The following is a 23308-nucleotide window of genomic DNA, read 5'->3' on the forward strand; positions in this document are numbered from 1 at the left end:
TACCCAAGGGTCGCCTTAGGTCCATAAGGAATTATCAGTCAGTGTTGAACCTATATAAGAAATTACCAGCAACGAATGAACCTGCCAGAGTCTTCAGTCATAGCAGAGTCCCAGAGTACCTCGTATAAACATAATTTCAATCAGTAAACAGAGATATCAGAAATCAGAGTAGAGATCAGAGATCAGAACAGAAATTAAAGAAAATATATGTGTGATCAGGGAACACTCTAGAGGTTCCATATATTATTCGGAGGTGATTAATATTTATCAGATAGGAAGTTATAAAACTTCTGTAAACTGATTAAATTCATAAATTAGATTCCCACAATAGGGTTTGATAGTTGACAAATTCATCAGTTATTCAGAACGTGAATTATCATGATCATAAACTATTCGGATATTTTTCGGATGCACTATGAATTATAAAGGTATTTAGAATCCTATGCAACAGAGTTACTTGTGTTTTCATGTATGACATGAGTGTTTCCCTTATTCAAAGAATCAAATACATTTTGGGCACTAGGTTCTTGGAGAATTCTTAGTGATTTTAGCTGATAAGGGAGACACGAAGATTCAGAGCATTTACAATTTGTTTCGATCTATCATAATATCGAGTTAAATCAAGCTGTACAAGTTCCAACAATAATACCTGTCAACCGGTCAAATTGTTGCACTTCAAGGGTATTCACTATTTAATACAGACAACTCTTATCCATTTATCATCTTCAGAATCATCGTTGAATGGGTCTTAGGGAGATGAACAAATATTCCAGTGATCTTTATTTCATTTCTACATTGCAACAATATCAGGAAATGTTGGCGTGCTTGATTTGTGGTTCATAACCCTTAGGGACAGTACATCATATAAGTTCATCAGCGTTTCCAGACTTATCCAAGTCACTTACTCAATCCTAAGTCATTGAGGTTACTTAGTTCATTTAGAGTCAACTATATCCCGGTCACTTCGGAGTTTCCAGAGTAATTCTATCTTTCCGAAATTCGAATACATATAATACTTCCATTATGTTTAACTTGGTCATATATATAGTCATATTGTTATACGAGGTTATTTGTTCATTTCAGAGTTGAGTGTATTTAGTTATTCCAGAGCTTGGACGTGCTTCGAATCATATTACACTTTAGGGGCATTCCAACTAAATTAGAAATTTAATCGGTGATTCCAAGATTCAAGTGAATTATAATTTAAGTACTCAAGTCATCTCTATTATTATATTCATCCATAGTCCTTTTTACTCTTTAAGGGTATTATCATCATTTCATTCAATTTTGTCAGTGGCATTACTTCTGATAACTTAGGCTTGAAATTATTCTAGTTCCTTTAGAGTTCAGGGTACTTTGCTCAATTGGTCACTAGGGGTTATTTTCACCACTAGGAAAGTCTTGGTCCTTTTTCAGTACAATGGCATTTTTGTAATTTTACCATAGTGTTTTTTTTAGTAATTTCTTATCCAATTAATCTCGGTATTTAACCTTTAAAGAGATTTATCAAAATTTATGAATTTTGAAACAAATTCAATTATTATTTAATCACTGAACTTATAATTATTTCCGATTGATCTTCCAGTTTCCATTTTTCGAGCCGTGTGAGTCTTATATAGTGTTCTGTCTTTAATCCAATATACTTCTGAGTCCAATGATAGTTAAATACATCTAATGGACCAATCATCTTCATTCATGCATTTACCATCTATCAATGAGTTCTTAAGAGCATACAAAAGTTAGTAGAGTATTACCTCGATTTTAGTGACATATTGATCGACCATTTAAACTTCATTCAATCGTCCTCAAACTTTAATTCAATGTCCAATAATTCCTCGGATACATAGAAAACAATTTTACGTCAGAAACTGAACTTAATTGGAAAACAAATTTTGATTCCGAAGATAAATCACTGAAAAATAGCTTAACGGGTGCGAATTTGGAAAAATGGACTTCGGATTCGGATTCAGGACGTTGAAAAACATAAAATAGAACCTTTTCAAAAAAGTTGACTTTTTGGGTCAAAATCAACTGGTTGACTCGAACGAGTTGACTCAAACTAGGTTGACTCGGTCGGGTCTACAGACCCAGTTCAGACCAGTTCGGGGCGGTCTGAGCCATTTCTAGAAGGTGCCACGGCTGGAGGGGAAACCCCACGTGTGACGAAGGCGTGTGCGGCGTGTGAAGTGAATCCCCACGGCTTTCGAATTCCCCTCGTTTGATCACTCGCTAAAAACAATCAATATCAGGTCAGAAATTAAACCGAAACAAACTGAAACAACTTGAAAAAGGAATTGCATGCTTACCAACATCGACGATGTCATAAACGGTGATGATGAGGTGAGCCACTGGTCAAGTTTTGACCGGGACTAGGTGAGGAGTCCAAAGGTGATGGCGGTGTGGTAAACGAGCGTCTACGGTGGTCAGAGTGAAAAGGAAAAACAACGATGGTGGCTAGGATTCTCCGTCGAAGCTTTTCGAGGGCTCTTCACGACGTTTTACGGTAAGTCAAGGCGAGTGACCACCCAGGTTTCGATTGAAACGGACCAGAGAACAAAGTTGTGGAGGCGGCGAAACATAACATAACATTGTTTGAATCGGCCGGAAATAAAAAAATTTCAACGTCGATGGCAAGGTTAACCGACGAGTGATCAATCAGAGATTTGTAGCAAACGATGATGGTCCACAAGAATGGACTAGAGGTGTTTGGGTCGCGACATTTCATCGATCATTTGGTAGTGGCGGTGTACGACATCACCGATCTTAGGTGGGGTGGAATTCGGGGAATCGACCGGGCAGTTAGGGATTTAGGTTTGATATTTGGGAGGAAATTTAGGAATTTTCACCAGGGGAGGGGTTTAATTTTCACTGCCTAGGAAAAATGGGCAAATTTAGGGCTAGGTCCTAAAATTTTCTGCAACTTTCAGAAACTGACTATAAGTTTCTAAAACTTATAATATGACCCCTAAATTGGGGTGTGACAATATCAGCCAACAAGAAATAAAATGCCTGAATTTTTATTTCTTCTTTTCTGAACCCTCCTCTTCTTCTTCTTCGAGTCATAATACCAAGTCGAGGATTACAACTGCAAATGCTGCAGCGGTAGCGACGATGCCTCTTCCTCCTCCGTCGTTCTTGCGTATGGATACTCCGCCTAAGACACAGCGTGGTCTTAATAAGCCCAAATGTATTCAGTGTGGCAATGTTGCTCGCTCAGGTAAACGAAGTTTTCTTTTTCTCCAAAAATTTGATTATTTTGGTTTACATTTTAATGTAATTTGAATTTAGTATTTCCTCCAAAAGAACGTATAACTCTAGTAACAATTATCATCAACTGAAACAAGAAGTTCAAAGTAACTAGTACTGTACCGGTGCTGTGTTGCTTTCGTTTCAATACTCGTGCGTTTGGGCGTACTTTATTGTTACCTTATAAATCTTGGTAAAATTTGTAAGCTCCACAATTGAGTCTATATAGTTTATACCCGTCCACTGAATTATATGCAATCAACTTATTGACATAATTACTTGAACTGGCTGTTTGATCATTTATTTATTTGAAGAGTTTAAAACAATCGAATCACTCTTCTTTCTGGAACTATTTGTGCAGGTTCATGCAGGAGTTGTTGCTCGAAAGCTCAAAATCCATGCCATGTACATGGTACAAACATATTCATCAAGAAAACTTGAGAAATTAGTTCATCTTTGTTATTGTCAAATCAGTTGTTTTATTCAATAACAAAGGGAAATTTTTTGACGGCGTTATAAGTTGTCGTCTAAAACATGAAACTGCAAATATCATTGTGATGATTTATTACTTTACATCCTCAGGAAATTCTAAAGCAGTGTAGTTGGTGAATTAAATATTGTCTAGAGATGAAGACACAATGTCTACTCCAACAGAAATTAAAGATCCCAAAGCACTATATGAGCAGCTAATTATACAAAATAATCGCATGAACCAAATAATTTCGGTGATAGAGTTATTATTTTTTGAATTTTTGAGTTTAAACAATAAAAATATTAAAAGTGTAAACGTTCAATATCAAATGATGGAAAATTATCTATGAATATATAATATTTTATACTAACACCATATTAATAAAAAAATAAAAAAAATAAAAAAAATAATTACTCTATAATTCTGTTACCAGAATTCAAAAGTACTTAAAAATATATATATATATATATAAGGGACAGAGTGTATTCACGCGCTAAGGATGCCCGTTGAAATATGAGTTCTGTAGCATTTGTGGTGTCAAGCAAGAAACCGATAACCATTGTTTTCAAAATCGGATCGGGTCGGCCAGTTCAATTAGGAATCGTTGCTTAATTCGGTTCAATCTAAATCGGTTGAATCGCTACTAGTGAATCGGTCAGAACCCGTTAAACCGTTCGAACCGGACCAGCTGAAAACCGGAAAAATAAAAAAAAACCAGAAATTTTGTTTTTTAAAAAAAAATTAAACCAAACGTCATTTGTTAAACGAGCCAAGTCGAACTTGAGTATTGCTGAGCTCGACTCGAACTTGAAAACTTTAAAAGTAAGCTCAACTCCACTCAAACTCACAAGTTAAAAATTATAAAGTTCAACTCGAACTCGAAATATAATATTGAAACTTGAACTCAAAAAGGCTTGAACTAAAAAAAAATTAGAAGCTCAATTGAAGCCTAAAATTCGAGCTTGATTGAAGTGAAAGAATAGTTCACTCAATGCTCACCAAAAGGCTCCATAATTTAAAATGTCAAATTACCTCTATTATTTATAGAAGTTAATTGTGATGCTCTTCTATGTTTCTTAGCAATGTGAGATTGTTTTGTTCTCATATTTTTACTCTTTAGACTTTTGGGATGCTCTTCTATGTTTCTTAGCCATGTGAGATTGTTTTTAAAAAAATTAAACCAAACAATATCATTTTGTTATGATTTTTTTAGCCCCAAATTTATTTTTTAATTATAGTTATATAATTATATTTATTATTTAATATGTTTTACCTTAAATATTATGTTGTAGTTAATTTGAATCATTTTGTTTCACTTGATTTTATAGTTTTTAATTTATATATGTTATGACTTCCTTTGAATATGACTTGTGATATAAAAAATTATTTTTTATTAAATATTTTTGGTATTTTTATTTAATTTTTTAAATAATTGTGACGTCGTCCGATTTTTTCGACCGATTGAACCGGTTGAACTAGTGAACCGATAGCATGATCGGTTCGCTAACCGGTCCGATTGTGAAAACCATGCCGATAACCGCTAATTACCTCCCAGAATTGGCGGCGTCTGGAGGCTATTATTCTTCACCATCGATTATTAAAATTTTAATATTTTTTAATAAAAGATCGAAAAAATTAAAAATTCCTACAACTCTGATTCTTTGATTTGTTTTTATTTTACATAGAAAACAATAATCTTACTGTTTTCTTCTTGTTTCCCCCCAGCTTTGCTCTAATGGAAGTGCCAAATTTTCATTGACAGTATAATTTGTTCCATTTCCCCACCAACAATGTAGAACAACCTTTCAAATTCTTGTTTCTACCAGTGGTATTCTTTTTATCAATTTTAATGTGAATATTTGATTTTCTTTAGAATCCTTTCACTGTTCAATACTATACTGGACGCAGAGGAAAATTTGATCTAAGGTTCAATATTCTTCATACAATTTATCTCATTTTTAATTGAAAACCCAAATATTTAGAATGTAAGGTTGTTTTCAGAATTCTAATCATTGGGTTTATTTATTCATTAATGAATGTTTGTTTATATAATCTCTATGCAGGTTATGTTTGATCGAAGGTTTATTCTTCATTTAGATGATCTCATTTTGAATTGAAAACCCAAAATATTTAGAATGAAAGAATTGTTTCCTGAATTCAAATTATTAGTTTGCTTTGTTCTTTTATTTGTTTAATGTGTGTTTATGTAATTTTAATGCAGATTAAGGAACTGATAATTGGACGTATATATGAACAGTGATTGATGATTAGGTTATTGAATTTGGAAGTTGCAGATGTCTACGCAGTATGAAACATCTGACCCCAAACCTCCTCCTGGTAATGTTTCATTTATACGAAACAAATTATGGATCAAATGGCTGTCTTTTTGTATATATATTTTTATTTAATATTGTCTTCCATAAATGATTATGACATACACAAGAAGGATATGAAAGCAATGAAAATTTTGCTGACATTCTGGATTGTTGGCAATGATGTTTTCCCCCTTTCTCTTGATGGAATGGCTGCATGCAATTTTTGACAAAACTGTTTTTGTAATGAAGAATAATTATTCATGGTGTTAAACAGGCATGTTTCTGAAAACAGAAATGTTTTTATAAGAATATATGTTTGGTTAATTTGATTATGTTGGATTTGTAGGATCAGGGTCTTCTTGCTTATACGATCTCTTATTTTCAGACACACCAACTTGGGAACGACCAAGTGATTCAGAGAGTGCATGGTTTGTCAGAAAAGAATGGAGATCCTTTGGTATTATCCCTTTAAGTCAAATGATGTGTTTCTAAATATCGTTATCCCACCTAACATGCTACAACTATGTTATTCGGATTTGAGTATAAATGTCAAGTACGAATATCATAAGACATCAAAGCTTTGACCAAAGTTCATTTTTGCATTGCATGATTCATTAACAGGTGCACGAGCAAGGCTGGAGAGAATGTTGGAAGAGTCTGGGAATCGTGTTTGTGCAGATTGTGGATCCCCAGATCCAAAATGGGTGCAAGTATCTCATGCTTTTGACTTAGAATGTATTCTTTTTTCAATTTTCTTGTTTCTGGGTTATGTTATTTGGATTTGAAGATGTGTTTAACATAGGTGTGTTCAAGTTTTTAAAGTTTTTTCATCTATGGAAGGTCCTTGAAGAATCATGTTTCCGGTACGCATACGAGTACTTCAAGAAAAATAGAAGAGCCAAATATAGATTTTCCCATGCATTTAAATGATCGTTTGAGGATCATATCCCATATATATGCAAAAAAAAACCATTCATTCAAAAAGGTGCATAAATCCTGAAAACATATAGTCCTTTTTAGTCCAAATAACCCGTTCATTCAATGCAAAGAAAATAATTTTTTGCCTGCTTTCACTCGTGCTTGACTTGTGTACGGCGATATGACACTTAAAATTTCTTCTCCATGCATGCATCCATAACCGATACTGATTCGAATCCAAATAGCATAGAGATATATCTATTTCTCCATGTCAAGAGAGAAAAAAAAGGAGAAGATATTGTTTAATGTATAGGATAAAATTCTCCCCTGTTTTCGACAGTTTTTCCTTTCTTTTGGTGCTCTATTCATCAGTATGTTAAGTTAGCATTGCCTTTTTTTTTTAGAGAGAATCGCCTCAGTGACCAAAAAAAAGTTATAATATACGATTTTAACCAACTTTTTTTGGATTTGTCAAAATGACCAACAAAATCGCAACGCGAAATAAAAATCGCAACGCGATCCCCAGAATCGCAAATCAGTTTCCAAAATCGCAACGCGATTCTTGAAAATCGCGATGCGATAGTACAAATTCGCATTGCGATTTTCCATAATCGCAACGCGAATATGAAAATCGCAACGCGAACACATAAATCGCAACGCGTATCCGTAAATCGCAACGTGTATCCGTAAATCGCAACGCGTATGGGTAAATCGCAATGCGTATCCGTATATCGCAACGCGTATCCGTAAATCGCAACGCGTATCCGTAAACTGCAACGTGTATCCGTAAATCGCAACGCGTATCCGTAAATCGCAATGCGTATCCGTAAATCGCAACGCGTATCCGTAAATCGCAACGATAATCCGTAAATCGCAACGCGTATCCGTAAATCGCAACGATAATCCGTAAATCGCAACGAGAATCTGTAAATCGCAACGATAATCCGTAAATCGCAACGAGAATCTGTAAATCACAACACTTAAATTTGGGTATATAACACTGAAATCATAAACTAAATCCCTAAATCGCAACTCATTCCATCTCCATCTATCACTCTCTCCGGCGACATCCGTTCCTATATCCAACGACATCCTTCCCAATCCGGCAACAGGTTTTAGTTTCGCAGCTCGTCTGTTTAGTAAATTAATTTACAACCATGAAATCATCTAATGTTGATCATGTTTGGATAGATTTGTGTTTTGGAGGGTCATGGGATAATGTTCATGGTGTTTTACAATATATGCCTTTACCCATGAATCTTCAACTAAAATTGTCTTTACAAAAGTTAACTTATGAAACTCTAATGCTACGTGTTTCAAATAAATTGAATTTAGAGCCCTAAGTGGATTTAGGCTATCTTATCAGAGAAATGGTAAAGTTTATTTGTTAACCGACAATGAAGATGTTGAACGATTCATTGCTTACATTAGTGTTTCACAAGATGATGTTACATTGTATGTTGTTGAACCTAGAAGTAGTATTGTTGGGTCAGTAGCGGGTAGTAATCAACTAAGTTTTTCTCAAAACCCACAACCTTTCTCTAATCCAAATCCCAATCAACTTTCAGCACCAAATTCCGGTTTTCGTATTGACCAGTTAGACGATGATGAGCCAACAGAAAAAATTGTGAGTACTAGTCAGTATTCGAAATTTGGTCTTGGTCAATATCCGGACTTTGATATTGGTCAATACACGGATTTTGATGATGTTTCAGAAGAAGAAACAGACCATGCGTGTAATGATATTGATATTGGTCAATACCCGAATTTTGATGATGAAACAGCCGTTGCCGAAGAATGTAATGTTGATGATAATGAGGAGGAAGTTACGACTGTGAATGAACATGTTGAACATCCATTCTGTAATTCATATAATCCTGAAGAAGAAAAGAAGAAGAAAAAGTCCCCGAAGAAAAGAAAATGCCACGGGCGTATAACTGGAATATGCCAGAATTACTTCAGATACCGGAAGAAGAGTTGATAAAGAAAGCAGTTGATTGTTACACAAAAGTTATTCGTATCAAGAAAGATGATTGTTTTGATACAAAGGAAGACTTGAAGATAGCTTTATATACGAAATGTGTGGAAGATGGCTATCAACTAAAAGTTAACAAATCAAGCAAAGATCGTTTCGAAACAAGGTGTATGATTGACAAAAACTGTACGTGGCGTATGATTGCAAAGAGAATAAAAGATTGCAAAATGTTTCAAGTTAGGACTTTTATTGATAAACATACATGTTCAAGAACCCAAGTTTTTCCTCACCATAGATAGGCAAACAAAAAGGTGTTGGGTGGTTTTCTGGCTGAGTTAATGTTTTTGAATGGCAGGGTATATCGGGGACATGAAATTATGACTGACATGAATGCTCGGTTCAAGATTAGTATATCATATTCTCAAGCTTGGAGAGCCAAATGTTATGCCTTGGAATTGTTGAGGGGGTCGCCAGAAGCATCGTTTGCCCAACTGCCGGCTTATTGTCACAATTTAAAGCTGAAAAATCCTGGGTCGGTAACTCATATCAAAACAGATAGAGATGGACGCTTTGAGTTGCTGTTTATCGCCATTGGTGCTACGGTTAGTAAATCAATATAATTTTGTTGACTCATTTTTGTTAGTTACATGCATTTCACATTTAAATGATTATATTTCTTGTGTATATTATTTTGTAGATTCGTTCGTTTATTACTTGCATGCGCCCAGTTATTATAGTTGACGGAGCACATTTGAAAGGTCGATACCTTGGAGTAAACTTATTAGCAGTAGCCATGGATGCTAACAATGGGATATTGCCAATAGCTTACGGGTTGGCAAATCTGAAACCTCTGATTCATGGACATGGTTTATGGGGCATCTTAGGGATTGCATAGGTCCTATTAGCAATCTGACAATCATATCCGATAGGGCAAACTCAATTGACAACGCTGTTAGAAGGTGTTTCCCAGATGCTTTTCATGGACTTTGTGGTGTTCATTTGTATAGAAATCTAAAATCAAGGTCTGCTGGTATAAAAAAGCACAAATGGACATACTGGAAGGCTGTAAAAGCTTATCGGGAAGTGGATTTCAATAAGCATATAAATTGTTTAAGACGTGTTTTGCCTCAGTGTGCTCAAACACTAGAAGATGTCGGGTTTGAAAGATGGTCAAGAGTACATCAACTTGGAGCAAGATATGGTTTCATGACGTCTAATAGTGCAGAATCAATCAACGCTCTAAGTCGTCATTCCCGGAAATTACCCATTACTATGTTAATGGAGTTTTTCGAGCCTCTATTCAACAGTGGTACTACAAGAAAAGAAACCATGCAGGTATTATTTCTTTGAATTCGTAACTTATCATATTATATATTTACTAAGTATTGTTTATTTAAATTTACAGGAACATTGGAACATCGTGTTACACCATGGACTGAAAAAAGATAACGAAACGTGTTGTGAAGTCAACGTCATGGAGAGTTGAACCATGTTCAAACACTTTGTTTCAAGTACTGGATAATAACTTAAATGGGCTAGTCGATCTAAATGCAAAGACGTGTAGTTGTATGAAATGGCAAACATCTGGTTATCCGTGTGGCCATGTTATAAAAGTTGCTCTTCATTTAAACCAAGATGATTCAAGCGCATACGCTATGGATTGCTACACTACAGAAGTTTATCGACAGACTTATGCCGAGATTGTCTACCCTATTCCACATCCTTCTGAGTGGGACATACCAGATGACTTACAAACAGTTTTGCCACCAGCCATGGACAGAAGGCTACCTGGCCGACCAAAAAGTCACGATCGTATACCGTCTAAGGGTGAAGAGAAGAAGAGATCGACATGTAGTCGGTGCAAGGAAAGTGGTCATACAAGGTTGACATGTGGATCACCAGTGCCATCAAAATCATCTTTTCCTCTACCAAAATATGGATCCTCATCAAAATCCAAAGCTCATATGGTGTCAAGCAAAAGGCAATCATCTTTAAAATCCCAATCACGATTGGCTTCACCTTTTGAGACTGTTAACTTAGGTGATTTTTAAATGCAAACGTTGTATTATGTGGATTTATGTGTGAACTTTTAACATTTTCAGTTGAATTAATGACTCAGGCCAACCATTTTGACTTAACCAACTCTTGTTATTCAGTTGTTATCACTATTAGGCATGCATTTGACTATCGCAACACGGAAAATACAATCGCAACGCGAAATGAAAATCCCAACATGAAAATCGCAATGCGGAAATGAAAATCGCAACGAGAGAATCGCAATGCGAAATGAAAATCGCAATGCGAAATGAAAATCGCAACGACAGAATCGCAATGCGAAATTAAAATCGCAATGCGAAATGAAAATCGCAATGCGAAATGAAAATCGCAATGCGAAATGAAAATCGCAATGCGAAATGAAAATCGCAACGAAAGAATCGCAATGCGAAATGAAAATCGCAATGCGAAATGAAAATCGCAACGAGATAATCGCAATGCGAAATTATAAACGCATTGCGATTTTCATTTCCGCATTGCGATTTTCATTTCGCATTGCGATTCTCTCGTTGCGATTTTCATTTCGCATTGCGATTTTCATTTCGCATTGCGATAGTCATTTTTGCCTTCAACATAATGCAGATTGAAATCAACAAAATCAACCATTACATTTCAATCAATTAAACAAGCACAAATAAGAATTATGTTCGCATCAATTACACAAATCAACTTTTACAAATCATCTTTTACAAATCAATTAAACAATCAAAAAATAAGCAATAATTCTTATTTCCGATCATCTACTATTGAATCAACTTTTACAAATCAATTAAACAATCAAAAAACAATCAATTAAACTATTGAATCAACTTTTGCAGCTCGACATCATTTTCACGCAGTTCACTTCTGAGATTAACCTGCAGAAACCAAACATTTGTTCAAACAACACTTTCTACGCAAATTATTGAATTCTAGTTAATTAACCAAACATTTTCATTTATAAGTATATAAACTTACCAATTGTTTATGGACATTTTTATAACGCGGATGCAGGTAGGCAGCGTCTCGTATATATCGATTTAGCCATATAATGCCGAAACCACAAGCCTACTGCAGCTTTATCTCTATCGGTGGGAGGTAGATACTTGATGCTTCCCGTCGTCAAACGCTCCAACGCCAAGCATACGAGAGGACCACAATCTCCTCTGGCTCCGCTCGTTTGTTGTGGCGCGGTCTCGTCTCTAATAACTGTAATATTGAGCTTCTTTGGCTTCTTGTTTCCAGAACGAGTCCAATAATTGATCGCATCCAAGAATTTAGCCAAATGAGAGCTCCATCCCTTAATAACATCTCTTAAATCAGCCAATGATATGTAATTATCATGCTGTCATACACTATTGTCTTAAGGGATGGGAGCTGAAGCTCGACGAGAATCCAATGTTTACGTTCCAAACAGGGATAAACACCTGCAATCATAAGTAATAATTCATTCATTTGCGCACTTATTTCATAAAACCTTTAAACTCAATCTAAAATAAATACTAACCTTATCGACCTCCCACCATGCAGGATAAAGTTTAGCTTGTCCATTGCCCAAATCAAATGATTCATCTCGTGCATTCTTCAAGTGAACGGCGTGAAAAGACGTCGGCATTATTGTATATCGTATATTTTTATTTTCTTAAGTTTTCTTATTATTAGAAGACGTGTCACCCACGCATCGATATGCTGTTTTACAAAAAAAGACATATATTAGTGACTTACATAAATTTAAAAAAAAATTAATCAAATTGAAATATAAGAAAAATATAAGACTTACCCCCCATCGAAATAGCCATTGTCTTCGACCCTAATAATACGCCCCACCAAGGCCGTTCAAGCAACAAAAAGATATCATCGGTGAGCTTGCATATGTCAGTGAAACACCCCTTGCTCCGCTCATGTAGATAAAAATCAACTGCGGTCTTAGCCCAAAGGGTGTTATCCAAAATTGTGTCCGGTAGTTGTTCCCTCTCCTCTTCAGATACCGGTATGGTACTGGCCGGTAACTCATACGAGAGCCAACTTGAATCCATCATGTCCGGCACGACAGAGGGTTTCTCAAGAAGCCTACATATGACGCCATGTGAATCGGGCTCTTGAATGGTGGGAGGGACCTCTTCAATGATGACAGTGGCCTCTTGAACGGTGGGAGGGGACTCTCGAGGAATGATATGGGGGGCCTCTTCAACGATAGGAGTGGACTCTTGAGGGATGACAGGCGAGTCGGGCTTCTTCTTGCGGTGTCTTCGCACTATTGGGGTGTACGGAGACTTATAGCACGTGCACGCTGTCTGATGCGTGAACTCCGTCGTGCAAGCATAACCCGACGTAAAGCATCCACTCTATCGGGCCGCTAAATAATTAAATACAAAAATCAGTAAATAAACAGACATGATATTTAAACAGTGAAAACAAAGACAAATATGTTTCAAACTTGCATTGTATTCACCCAAGTCATTATTCTATCATAGTTCACAAAATGCATCAGATAACAAAGAAAAATATGTTTCAAACTAATACCCTGAAGTTAGTATTTGTCTTTGTTTTGTCTATTGGTTGAAGTAATGCAATCCATTCAAGTTTCAATTTGCAGAAGAAGAAATAGTTTACTTTCGCAACACGAAACTTAAAATCGCAACGCGAAACCAAAATCGCAACGCGAAATGAAAATCGCAACGACAGAATCGCAATGCGAAATGAAAATCGCAACGAAAGAATCGCAACGCGAAATGAAAATTGCAATGCGATTTTGGTTTCGCGTTGCGATCTTGTCGTTGCGATTTTGGTTTCGCGTTGCGATTCTGTCGTTGCGATTTCATTTCGCGTTGCGATTTTGGTTTCGCGTTGCGATTTTAAGTTTCGTGTTGCGAAAGTAAACTATTTCTTCTTCTGCAAATTGAAACTTGAATGGATAAATTTACTTTCAACCAAAAGACAAAACAAAGACAATACTATTTCACAGTGTTAAAGAATACACAGTTTAGCAGAATTGGCAGCAACCGAACAAATTTACTTTCAACCAAAAGACAAAACAAAGACAAATATATTTCACAGTGTTAAAGAATACACAGTTTAGCAGAATTGGCAGCAACCGAACAAATTTACTTTCAACCAAAAGACAAAACAAAGACAAATACTATTTCACAGTGTTAAAGAATACACAGTTTAGCAGAATTGGCAGCAACCGAACAAATTTACTTTCAACCAAAAGACAAAACAAAGACAAATATATTTCACAGTGTTAAAGAATATACAGTTTAGCGGAATTGGCAGCAACCGAACAAATTTACTTTCAACCAAAAGACAAAACAAGACAAATACTATTTCACAGTGTTAAAGAATACACAGTTTAGCAGAATTGGCAGCAACCGAATAAATTTACTAAGCAATCTAAGTGAAATGGCTAATCTAAGTGAAATTACGAGTAAATTTATCATTAAGATAAATATGGAAAATCTTAAACTTACCTCGTTGCGTAGAGTATGAACCTCATTCTGCAACGATACTATCATCTCACGTAGAGCGGCAACCTCACCACGTAAAGTTGACACCTCCACACGCCATGCACCATCGTTATCGCGTAGAGTACCGATCTCCTCACGCAAGGCATTGACCTCATCACGTAACTCCCTTGACTCATCCGTTGAGGTGGAGGTGGAGAACAGGGAGATAGGAGTCGTGGCATCTTTGCCAGTCGCCTATCATGAGGTGATGGTGGAGAAGAGGCTCGATGATGTGACGGGATAGGTGATGGCTCTCGTTCTAGAGATGTATAGTCGGGTCGATCGGGTGATGGCTCTAGGTGAGGTGATGGCTCTCGAATTGGAGGAAGTGGATGCTGCTCATCATCCGTGCCATCAAAAAAATTCTGACTAGCTTGCCACCAATCAGTGGCAAGCTCTTCCTCGTGGGTGTCAGTCTTTGTAATGGAATGTTGGCCTCCTAAAATATAAAAACTCAAACAAAGTTAAACGTCTACTATTAATAACTTGTTTATATATTATATGAAAGTATTTGTGTTAACTTACATTATTTATTGTGGCATATGGTATTAAGTCTTCCCAATCCAACAGAGTTTTCCTCTTCCAGGAAATAGCCCTGGGAATATCATTTGACGTTTTTATTGCATATGTACGCATGCTGGGGAAAGCCTCGAATATCCAATCTACAAACAATATAATAACAAAATTAGTAATTGCTAAATAATTAATTATAATTTTAGAAACATTATATAGAAATTCTTACCTTAAAGGCCCAAACAAAGCCTGACAAAGTGTATTTGGACCCATCGCCCCGCAAACTTTTGCGGTCATCAAAGGCAGACGACAACTTAGTCCAGGTAGCTTTCCATATATACGAACCCCACGGAAACAGATTCCATGCATTCAGGTCCTCTACCAATATATTAGCTCCCGATGAATAGGTTGTCTGGCCTCTCTGCCTAAAAAGCCGGCATATACAAGTAGTAGAAGGCATACTCGGACAACATCGACGTCTTCCATCCGAGTGAAACCAGCTTTCTTATTAAATAATTTCTTCAGGTCGTCGACATGTAGGTTCGGCTTCTCCATTGACTCATCCGGAAAAACCCGGGATAACCATGATGGGCGGGCGATATGACGAGTGTACCGGCCTACATCATCGTGTCCGAATCGTAGACCAGTGATTAAGCAGAACTCCTTCCGCCCAAAGCAAGTATACGCTGGTGGAAAATGAACCATATCTCTTCCTCACCACGTTGTATACTGTCGGTAGATTTGATGTCATGGTCTGAAGCCACAAATGGGTCAAATTAGCATCTCCACCCGGATGCTGTACTCTCAGCCATGGCCCGAAGCAGGTTTCCTCAAACAATTGTCTTTGAGCAGGTGAAAGCTTCTTTGCAATTGTAGTGGCCAGGCTGACTTTATTTCTCAAGGTCAATTGAGCCGAAAAAAATTTCTACAAAACAATAAACATACCAAGTTAGATATACCAAAAACTACACTGTGAAGATATACCAAAAACAATAAACATAAAAGTAGTAGTTTATTCTTGAAACTAAAATTTGCAACACTGTTTGTCTTTTGGTTGAATGAAAATCGCAACGAGAGAATCACAACGCGAGATGACAATCGCAACGAGAGAATCGCAACGCGAAATGAAAATCGCAACGAGAGAATCGCAACGCGAAATGAAAATCGCAATGCGATTTTGGTTTCGCGTTGCGATTCTCTCGTTGCGATTTTCATTTCGCGTTGCGATTCTCTCGTTGCGACAGTCATTCTCTCGTTGCGATTTTCATTTATCTCGTTGCGACTCTTCTGCAAATTGAAACTTGAATGGATTGCATTACTTCAACCAAAAGACAGAACAAAGACAAAGACAAATACTAACTTGAAAATCGCAACGAGAGAATAGCAACGCGAAATGAAAATCGCAACGACAGAATCGTAACGCGAAATGAATCTAAGTGAAATGGTTAATCTATTATTGAAATGACCAGTAAACTTATCATCAGTTTCAATATGAAAAACCTACAATAATGCAAACATTTCAAAATAAAAATAATTAAAAAAACTAACCCTCGGAGGTTGATTTTCCATTTCTGAATATTGTGAGGGATTTCTGACCGTGAATGGTTGTGAGGGATTTCGCCGGAGATGGGGACGGAAATCTTCGGAGATGGGGACGGATTTCTTCGCCGTAGAGAGTGAGAGATGGAGATGGGACTGAGTTGTGATTTTAGGTTTTAGGTTATGAGTTGCGATTACGGGATTTTGTCTTAATATTCTTTTTGTAATTTGAAAATAAATACGCGTAGCGATTATAATGGCGCTTTAATATCGCGTTGCGATTTACGGATACGCGTTGCGATTTTATGTATTATCGTTGCGATTTACGGATACGCGTTGCGATATACGGATACGCATTGCGATTTACCCATACGCGTTGCGATTTACGGATACACGTTGCGATTTACGGATACGCGTTGCGATTTATGTGTTCGCGTTGCGAATTTGTACTATCGCATCGCGATTTTCAAGAATCGCGTTGCGATTTTGGAAACTGATTTGCGATTCTGGAAACTGATTTGCGATTCTGGGGATCGCGTTGCGATTTTTATTTCGCGTTGCGATTTTGTTGGTCATTTTGGCAAATCCAAAAAAAGTTGGTTAAAATCGTATATTATAACTTTTTTTGGTCACTGAGGCGATTTTCTCTTTTTTTTACTATCTGTTTGTTTTTCCCGCATATTAGATCTTTAAGTCTTGGAGTTTTTATTAGCATCAATGCTCTGGTGTTCATAGAAGCCTCGGATCACATATATCAAAGGTGTGATTATGCTCTTTCTTTACCTAAATGAAATTTTAAGTAACCGATTTTATTAACTTGTGCTTTTTATATTTCTTTAAGTACCTCTATCCTATGTTCATAATCATGTCTGATAAATATTTAGATACGAGTATAAACTATGATCCTCCACATATTGAAAAACATAAAAAGTTAAGCATATCAGATACTCGTATCTAACACTTACTCTAGTTCAAATAACATAAATGTTTTTCGAGATCTTGGTTTTAAAAGGCATGAGGCGCAGCCAGGTACTAAAGATGACGCCCACCTGGGTTGAGGCGAGGCGAGATACAAGAGGCGCGCCTCTAGGTTTTAGGCGTCAGGCGCAACGCCTTTGCATCTTTTATTTTTAGATTGATATTTTAATAAATTATTATATTTTAATATTAAAAAAACTCAACTTAAAAAAACCCACTAACGATACAATACAATCACCACACATAATTCCTAATATCCTTTTATATCGCACGTCTCTCTTCTCCACCATCGTGATTTTCTTTTTCACCGCTCGTCGCAGCATGTACCACCGACCAGGTACTTCTTTTGCTCTAATAATAATAAAATAAAAATAAACTATAAATAATAGATTAATAGAGTAAATAAGATAGTGTCACTGCCTGTACCTTACTTTTTTGTTGTTATATTCTAATATAATAAAGATAGACTATAAATAAACTAATATTAAAAATGTAATTAAAATATAAATAGGATAGTGTCACCGCCTGTCCCAAACTCCCTTCACCTTAGGATAAGTGTCTCCTCTAGTATTATCTTTGTTAATTTGTGTGGATAACACCCGATCAAAACTTTCCCAACTCTTTTAATATTTCAAAACAAATTTGTTTACACTAATATTTTTTTTAACTTTTATTATTATACTCATACTTATATTAACTTTAAAAACAAATTATTATAATTTATTATTTATAATAAGAAAATATATAAAATATTAACTAAATCAGAATTTATATAATTTTTAAATAAATTAATAAGAGATTTCATTAATTTACTTTGAAATTAAAATAATTCATTAAACCAAGTTCGAGATATCACATCTTCATCATGGATTTCCCTAATACGTTGTATGGCATTGTGATTCTAGTTCATACAAATATGAATAGAAGCACACATGCACACACTATGTTACTCAGACTAGGGTGAGGCTCCGATATCTGACTCGAATATATCACACTTTCTAAAAGTTTTTTTTCTATTTATATAGTGTTTGGAGGATCATATTCCTATATTTACATCCTTTCATTCATCAAATTTGAGTATGGAATATAAATACTTAATAAAAATGAGAAGTCCGTCCAACATAATATTTTATCGCTAGTTTTCTAATTTGAGAAGCAACTGTGCTAGGTTTATTCAGTGAAGCTAGATGAATGGACGGATGACCAAGTTGATTCTCTGGTAAATTTGGGTGGCAATATCGTAGTAAACAATAAGTATGAAGCTGCCTTCATGATAACCTTAAAAAACCCGGACCAGATTCCTCCACTGAAGAACGCTCCGATTTCATTAGGTGACGCCGAATTAAAGTTATGCTTAGTTTTAACACTTGATCCATTTTTTCTCAGTACTTTATTTCTTGCATGGTCAGGAGAAAATTTCAGATGCTGCAATTTTCGAAAGTCCATGAAGAAACGGCATGCTGCCATCAGCCGCATCGTCCGACTTCTTCGTCGTTGACATTACATATTACTCCCAACCACCATTGCAGTGATAAAAAAGTTAGTGAGAAACATGGCAAACATCGGCACAAATTTAGAAACAGCTGGGTAAGAAATAGTGATCCGCAGAAGATGACTACGAAGATCGACTCATTGGTAATTTTTTGTTTGATCTATTACTTATTCTGGTATTGCTTTGACTCTCTTTTTATTAAAGTGTGTTACTAAATGTTATTTTGTTTTTCTTTAAATGTACCATTTACAGGCAGGCATGGTTGAATTTGTTGGGCTGATTAAAGCGAATGTGGTTAAAGGCACCAATCTAGCTGTCGGGACATGGTCTCTAGTGATCCGTATGTCATTCTTGCTTTGGGTCAACAAGTATGTTTCTTTTTCTCATAGATATCCTGATTTATTATAAATTAATTCGATTCTTTATTTCCTTTAAGTGTTTATATCTGATATTTATTTCGGATATGTGTATATAAGATATGATTTCTAAGTACCCTCCAAATACATGAAAAGCGTTACAAATCTGATCATACGAATCAGACGGCATTTATACTCAAATCTGAATACGATAGAATGTTATTATCTGTTGAACTGAAACGAAAGCATGTTATTGTAGTGATAATTTCCTCTATATTTTCGTGTTTTGCAGTCGGTTAAGACTCGTGTCATAAAGAACAACCTAAATCCGGTCTGGAATGAAAGCCTGATGTTGTCAATTCCAGAAAATGTGCCTCCTTGAAAGTGGTGAGTTTGGTTCTTTAACACCTAAGGAAAACGTGAAATTTGTTGTCTGGAATTTACATGCAGAAATATGGAAGCTTAAACTCACTCTACATTGTTTTATACTTTGCAACATAAGTTTAGGTACGTCAATAGTTGATATTCGTGTGTACAACGCCTGTATTCGATTCATATCTAGGCACAAATACGAGGATACTCATGTTTTTGCATTCCTGAATATGCTGATTATGGTTCAGTAAATGATATATGGGTTTTTTTATGCAGCTTGTGTATGATAAAGATACTTTCAAGAATGATGATTTATGGGGGATGCCGAGATCGACATTCAACTGCTTCTTGCGGCAGCGAAAGCCTACGAAAAGTCCAAGATTAGTGAATCAATGCAGTTCAGAAAATGGGTGGCGGACCAAGACAACCACCTGATAAAAGATGGTGTCATAACCTTAACAGATGGGAAAGTTAAACAGATCTCTTGTAGCCTACATGTGAGAGAGGAATGTTAGAGATTGAACTCGAATGCGTCCTGCTTACCCAGTGGTGGTCGTAAATATTCAGGTACATATTGAGATGTCAAAACTTGACTTGATCGACTTCGATTAGATAATGTGATTTAGGAAACATTGACTTGATTTGGTTTGACAATATCATTGTCTTCTCGAGGTGTTTTTTTGTCGTCCCACTTTAAGATGTTCAAGATGATGTAACGATCGAGATCTTGAACAAATCCAATTATCTTAAGTTGTTTTGAGTGTGTACAGCCGTCGTCTTCGTAGTATCCTGTCTTTTAATTCAACCGTCCAAGTATCTAATATTAAACTGGATTGCAACCTTAATATACATGTCAGGATGACTATGGATGATAAAATTTCGAATATTATGCCCAACTGTCTTGCTCTTTATTTTAAGTATCTGTCTCTAAATATAGGTATGAATATATGATCCTCTACAGACATGAAGAGCGTTAAGAAAGTGAATATTCATGCTGAACACATATCCACATACGATACACTTGAATCTGAGTAACATAACCCAAAATAATCCATCATTTGCAGCTTCTCTATTTAAATTCTGAACATATAAAAATAAGAGACACCAAAAGATGAGTTGCATAGATAGAAATCGAGACAAAAGTAAGGTAATTAAATATATCATCAGTTAAACACATTCTCAAGGATGGTTGACATTAACAGAATCAACACATCAGTACGTCTAAATTCTCACTCGTCGTTATTAAGTTATCCATGTTACTTAGATGTGAGTGTTGGACACAGGTATGTTGAATTTTCTCTAAGATTTCCATGTATATAGAGTGTGGAGAATTATAACCCATACACATAATCGAATCAGATGGACATGGTACTTCGATAGAAAGTAAAAGTCTGAACAAAAGAGTAAGTTCTACCCTACCCTACCCTTCAACCCCATGAATAAGACCAGATTTTGCATACTGATAACACTTTCATTAAGCTTAGAAAACTCCAGAGTGATAAGCAATTAGGTATATTGAGCTTGAGGCCTGAAACAAACCAGAAATCATTTCTCCTCTTGGTTCTGTATGAACAAATGAAAATTCAGGTATATATGCACTGAAGTTTCTTCGATTGCAAAGTGAATTCAGTAACAAAACAAAAGCATAAGTAATGGTATATTCTCACAATCTTCACTTGCAACATACGCAAGTGCTTTACATGAAGATAACACTAATATTTACAACATATAGGAGAACTAGATGATCTCCTCGACAATCAAATGCCAAAACCAAATACGGCATTCGATGACATTGCACTAATATTGCCAAACATCATTCAACAAGACCCCAAACGATCATCAGCTAACTGCTAATGAACTGTTTCATACTAAACACATCAGACCATTACTTAAACGTATAATCAATATACCTTACTGGACGAATAAAAGAACCAGCTAGTGAATAACTGAATATACCTTAGCAACCTGCAGGCAGGAGCAATCAAAGTGTTAAGAGAAGCAATCCGGGCACCGAATCAAGCCATTTCATTGCATTCCAAGCATCTTTTAAGCGACCCTTTGTCTTCATCGAACACTTTCCGACTCCCACTACAATTCCCACAAGGCACAAACCTGACATCCCACAATCACAAACAAGCCCAGGTTGTATCCTGGGGAAATCATCAAGAATCTTAGCCAATTCCCCAACTTCAAACATGCTCTTAATCACTTCAGCACCACCAACATACTTTCCCTTTATAAAAACCTGAGGCAAACTTGGATTATTTTTTCTCAAAATGCTTTGCAACTCTTTCCTATAAGTTGAATCCATAGAAATATCTCGTTCATCAACCCAAATTCTAAACCCTCTAAATATCATCCTAATAGCGTAACAATCCTCGTAAGTTCTTCTAATCCCTCGTAAACTAGTGAAATAAACAACAATTCGATCTTCAGTTCCAGGTAGTCTTATCAATGGCTATTGAAGCCCGAAGAAAACGAAGAATACCCAATGATTTCGCGGGTCTTAAAGCAACCTTTGGAGAATGTTCATTTGAACTGGTTGAAGATTTCGCGGATTCGAATAAATTGCAAAGCCTTTTGACTTTACCTTTGACTGAATCGATTGAATTATAGATTTTGGAAATGGAAGCTGCTCGATTAAGAGACGATGGGTTGTTGAGCAGAAGATGAACTTTGGAGGCATTCGATTCAGCTGATTTTGCGTGCATCGTAAACGAGCGATTAAAGAGCATCGATCCCGATGATGATTTCGCATCGCTATTTTCGAATTCCGCCATCGACCCAGATTAGACGAACTCGCAAATTAACAGGGAAAAATCAAACTTTCTGAAAAAAGAGTGAAAGGAAACTCGGTTTCGTCGATTGAATTGAAGGAAATGTGAGTTATTTTAGATAAAGAAAGAAACGTAGAGGAAGAACTTTGCTTTTATGTTTATGTAAACATAACATCAAAGCAAGAATTTTGTTTCCTTTCTTTCCAATAAGTAATTTCTATTTAATGTATTTTACAAATTAAAAAATAATTTATTGACAAAATAAATATCAATTCTCTTTTAAGTCAGCTTAATTTTTCATTTTCTCAAAACTTGAGTGCTTAAAAGAGAATTTCTTGTATTAATAAAATAATATGTTTATATTTTAAAAGATAACCTACTTGAATGATCACTTAACTATAGAGTTAGTGTCGATATGATCATCATTTTAAAATTTTGCCCATATGTTAACTATTAATTGATTTCAATATAACTGCATGCCATTAACATTTTACAGAAGTACTTATGTGTCAGTTAACAAAATAAAATGGTTGTCCCTTTTTCCCATATGTATGAGGTAAGGGGAGGTAAGATAGTAGGCTACCCCAACACAGGTTGAGAGCAGCTTCCGTAAGAGACCTCCGAATTATGTGTCAGTTAACAAAATGATATAATATTATTTGATTTTCATTACTTGTACATTCAATTAATTTGGTCCAAATTTTAATTTAATTTAATAAATTAACCCTTCAATCAAGAGGCGGCATGTGTCAACATATGATCGTGACACTTGTCAACACCCGATTAAAGTCTTTTTACAAATTTTAATTTATTTA

General features: G+C 35.8%; 2 pseudogenes; one reads left to right on the forward strand and one right to left on the reverse strand.

The window, feature by feature from the left end:
• The first annotated feature begins 6012 nt into the window (after positions 1-6012).
• LOC120154496 lies at positions 6013-20275 on the forward strand (annotated as a pseudogene).
• Positions 20276-21478: 1203 nt separating this feature from the next.
• LOC120154507 lies at positions 21479-22617 on the reverse strand (annotated as a pseudogene).
• Between the last annotated feature and the right edge of the window lie 691 nt (positions 22618-23308).

Source organism: Hibiscus syriacus, unplaced genomic scaffold (assembly GCF_006381635.1).
Source record: "Hibiscus syriacus cultivar Baekdansim isolate YM2019G1 unplaced genomic scaffold, ASM638163v2 tig00111131_pilon, whole genome shotgun sequence".
Lineage (NCBI taxonomy): Eukaryota > Viridiplantae > Streptophyta > Magnoliopsida > Malvales > Malvaceae > Hibiscus > Hibiscus syriacus.